Source organism: Amphimedon queenslandica, unplaced genomic scaffold (genome assembly GCF_000090795.2).
Source record: "Amphimedon queenslandica unplaced genomic scaffold, v1.1 AMPQUscaffold_9849_Cont17931, whole genome shotgun sequence".
In the NCBI taxonomy this organism is placed as follows: Eukaryota; Metazoa; Porifera; class Demospongiae; order Haplosclerida; family Niphatidae; genus Amphimedon; species Amphimedon queenslandica.
In genome coordinates this window covers 1-4,450 of record NW_003549879.1, presented here as the reverse complement: position 1 = coordinate 4,450, position 4,450 = coordinate 1, and the positions used below count along the sequence as shown (strand labels likewise).

Here is a 4,450-nt window from a genome sequence, read left to right as displayed (position 1 = left end):
AGAGGGATTTTTGGTGAATTTGGTATTTTGATAATAGCCATTCACCAAAATAAAACCCACCATTATGAACCATTATGTACACATGTACATGCTCAATGGGACATGGACACAAATTAAAACACACCAAAATTTAGCAGTTCAACAAATCCCATGCACAACTTCAAATTACCAGAAGCATGCTAGTTTGGATAATTTTAATTGCATTAGGTAGCTATTTAAAAACTGATTTATGAAGCACAAAGTTTAGACACATCAAATGTCCATTATGTACATGTACATGTATTTACCAGTGAAAGTGTGAGGAGCAGTTAGGACATGTAACCACATCTTCACTAAACCTGAACAACAGATCCCTTGAATGACATACACCACATCCTGTACCATTAGCTGAACATTTCTACAGAAAAATATTACAAGATAACACGTTACTAGTCACATGTACATCATGCATGACTACAAATAGGAGGGGGCAAGGGGGAATTAGCAGTAGGCCCCAATTAAAGGGGCCCACAGTCTCAGGTTATTAGTAAACTCTTGGGGCTTGGGGGGCCTAATGCAAACTTTAAAATACAACTTTCAATATTGATGAGATACATAATAGTATTAGCACAGTAAAGAGTGCTGTATGGCTGATAACGGCACGAGGGGTGGAGTCGAGACAGACAATACAGCTACGAGTATAGCTTTGGATATTTTTGGAATTTTTTGAAATGGCTGTAACTTGAAAAATTGAAGCAGGAATCACCTCAAACTTTCTACACAGCATAAGAAAATTAATATGTATCAGAAAATGTAATAAAAATTTGGGGTGAATTTTTGGCCATTTTTTGCAAAAAAACCATAGCCTTGCATATTTTTCAGAATTTCAGCGTTTTCTTAAAATGGCCGTAACTTGAAAAATTGAAGTGGGAGTCACCTCAAACTTTCTACACAGCATAAAATTGTGGTGATTTTTTTGGCCATTTTTTGGAAAAAAAAGGTTATATAGCCTTGGGAGTTTTCAAAATTTTGGCGTTTTCCTAAAATGGCCGTAACTTGAATAATTGAAGTCCGAATCAGCTCAAACTTTCTACACAGCATAGGACATCAATGTGTACCAGTAAAGGTAATAAAAATTTCGAGTGATTATTTGGCCATTTTTTGGAAAAAACAATGGACTATAGCCTTGGGTATTTTTAAAGATTTTTGGCGTTTTCTTAAAATGGTTGTAACTTGAAAAATTGAAGTCAGAATTACCTCAAACTTTCTACACAGAATAAGGACATCAATATGTATTTTAAAATATAATAAAAATTTGGGGTGATTTTTTGGCCATCTTTTGGAAACAAGTGTAACAGTGTAAAAAATTCCTATAATTGTTTTCACCACCTTGCAAGTACAGCTGGGTTCTTATTACGACTTATGAAGGTTCTCTCTACCTTCTAATGCTTCCAGAAAAGACTTTAGACAGTATCTCTATGTTCTTTCGCTGTTAGAAAGCTCATAACTTTGTCCCATGAGCAAACCGCCATTTTTGTTTGCCGTGACCACACCCACTACATAGCGTGGCGGGTGATTGCTAAGGCTTGTTATTTCTCCAATACAATGTGTATAGAAGAAATGTAAGTGTGGACATACAAATAAATAAATTAATTAATTAATAAATATATATAGATAGCGCGACGGTGAAATCAATTATAGGACGACTTAGGGGCGTAGCTCTCAGGTTGTAAAAACCATGGACTATAGCCTTGGGTATTTTTCAGATTTTTGGCGTTTTCTTGATATGGCAGTAACTTGAAAAATTGAAGTCGGAATCACCTCAAACTTCCTACACAGCATAAGGACATTAATACATGTATGTATCAGTAAATGTAATAAAAATTTGGGGTGATTTTTTTGCCATTTTTTGGGAAAAACCATGCCTTGGGTATTATTCAGAATTTTGGCGTTTTCTTAAAATGGTCGTAACTTGAAAAATTGAAGTCCGAATCAGCTCAAACTTCCTACACAGCATAAGGACATTAATATGTACCAGTAAAGGTAATAAAAATTTGGAGTGATTATTTGGCCATTTTTTGGAAAAAACCATGGACTATAGCCTTGGGTATTTTCAGAATTTTGGTGTTTTCTTAAAATGGCCGTAGCTTGAAAAATTGAAGTTGAAATCACATCAAACTTTCTACTCAACATAAGGACATCAATATGTACCAGAACATCTTATAAAATTGGGGGCGATTTTTTGGCCATGTTTTGGAAAAAACTCTAGGCTATAGCCTAGGATATTTTTCAGAATTTAGGCGTTTTCTAAATATGGCTATAACTTGAAAAATTGAAGTCGGAATCACCTCAAACTTTCTACACAGCATAAGGACATCAATATGTACCAGAAAATGTAATAGAAATCTGGATTGATTTCGGAGCCAATTTGTGGGAAAAACCATAGGCTATAGCCTTGGGTATTTTTCAAAATTTTGGTGTTTTCTTAAAGTGGCCATAACTTGAAAAATTGAAGTCAGAATCACATCAAACTTTCTACAAAGCATAAAAACATCCATATGTATCAGATAGTGTAATAAAAATCTGGGCTGATTTCGGAGCCATTTTTTGGGAAAAACCATAGGCTATAGCCTTGGGTATTTTTCAAAATTTTGGTGTTTTCTTAAAGTGGCCATAACTTGAAAAATTGAAGTCAGAATCACATCAAACTTTCTACAAAGCATAAAAACATCCATATGTATCAGATAGTGTAATAAAAATCTGGGCTGATTTCGGAGCCATTTTTTGGACAAATTCCAACTTCAATTTTTTAAGCTACAGCCATTTTAAGAAAACGCCCAAATTCTGAAAAATACCCAAGGCTATCCTTGGGTATTTTTCAGAATTTTGGCATTTTCTTAAAATCCTTGGGTATTATTCAGAATTTTGGCGTTTTCTTAAAATGGCTGTAGCTTAAAAAATTGAAGTCGGAATCACCTCAAATTTTCGACACAGCATAAGGACATTAATATGTATCAGATAATGTATTTGGAGTGATTTTGGAGCCATTTTTTGGAACAAACCATGGATTGGGTATTTTTCAGATACGCAATATATTTCCCAGTATCTCCAGTAGTGCTGGATCAGACACAAAGAAGAACCGAGGAATTTGTAGATGTACATACAATGTACATGTAGTTAGAGTGTAGACTGACCTATAAATAATAAACCAACCATATAATCATTAATGTACATGTACATGTTCATAGTAAAGTTCTGTACATGTATAAGCATAAAATCATCAAAAAATTGACAAAGAAATAAAGCTGCCATACATTAATATACACATAGACCTACCATCTTCATCATAATTGCTCATGGTGTCATCAATCCTGTTAGAAAACTCTAGCAGAAGGTTCCAAGTGTCTTTGGGTATTGCCAGCTCTTTTATAATGAGACTGAGAGAGGGAGAGAGAGAGAGATGAAATGTAACCTTTAAATGTAATTACAAGTATTGTTTACTCTTAAAAATTCACACCACAAGTCCAACAATTTGAAGCGACCAGTAAAAATAAGATTCCAGTAGGCAATGGCCATCTCAAGATCTGTAGAGAAATAAAAAGCACAAAAATATTTTAATCAATTCATACAATATACATTAAATTATACATGTACATGTATTCTCAAATTTTAGTAGGATCACTTGCAAAAATCCCCCATCAACACGTGTACATTAAAATCATTGTGTGAAACATGATCCTACATGTACAAGTACATGTATAACATTATGTCACTAGCCTAGTCCTTTCTGCCCGAGTTTTTGGCAATATTAAACGTAAACTGGTAGAAGTCCTTGAACTGTTGTGAGTCCTGTATCTCTCAATCAATGGTCTCACACCTTTTATGGAGTTTATCAATGGAATCACACCTAAAAGAGGGAGAGGGGGGAGAGAAGGAGAAAGACAGAGACAAAGAGAAAGAATTATACATTTATTTGCAGAAAGAATGTGAATTATGTTTTTATGCTTAAAGCAAAACTCATGAAATACAGTGATAAGAACATGTACAACATAATAGGAGAATGTTCATGTGCAATGAATGTGTCCATCAATACACACACTGCATGTACTGTACCTTCCAAACGGAGAAGAGATCCTTCAAAAACCATCAACTGCTTCATCAAAGTAAGTATCACCTAAATACTAGTAATATGTACTAGCACAATGAGGATACAGTAACTGACCATTGGGATCAAACTCCCATATCTCTGAACTGACTTGCATGAATAGGAAGAATTGCAATGAGGCTGATCTAAACACAATCTACAGACATGTAAAATTGTAATTGTACATGTACACATGTACATGCAAATAATAATGTCAATGAATTATAATGTCATGCATCAAACAGGTCTACAAAAGTAACAGTGTGTATTGTACATATGTACATACACAGTAAAACAATCATAATTATTAATGAACCTCTCATCCCC

General features: G+C 34.3%; 2 long non-coding RNA genes across 2 annotated transcripts; both read right to left on the bottom strand.

The window, feature by feature from the left end:
- Positions 1 to 153: 153 nt before the first annotated feature.
- On the bottom strand, positions 154 to 3,594 carry LOC109590560 (uncharacterized). Its single transcript, XR_002189378.1, has 3 exons — positions 3,481 to 3,594; positions 3,316 to 3,416; positions 154 to 397 (listed from the first exon to the last, which is right to left on the bottom strand). It is a non-coding gene; the product is annotated as an uncharacterized LOC109590560 (long non-coding RNA).
- Positions 3,595 to 3,756: 162 nt separating this feature from the next.
- Positions 3,757 to 4,418, bottom strand: LOC109590561 (uncharacterized). The gene is made up of 3 exons (XR_002189379.1): positions 4,202 to 4,418; positions 4,093 to 4,153; positions 3,757 to 3,886 (listed from the first exon to the last, which is right to left on the bottom strand). It is a non-coding gene; the product is annotated as an uncharacterized LOC109590561 (long non-coding RNA).
- Positions 4,419 to 4,450: the final 32 nt, after the last annotated feature.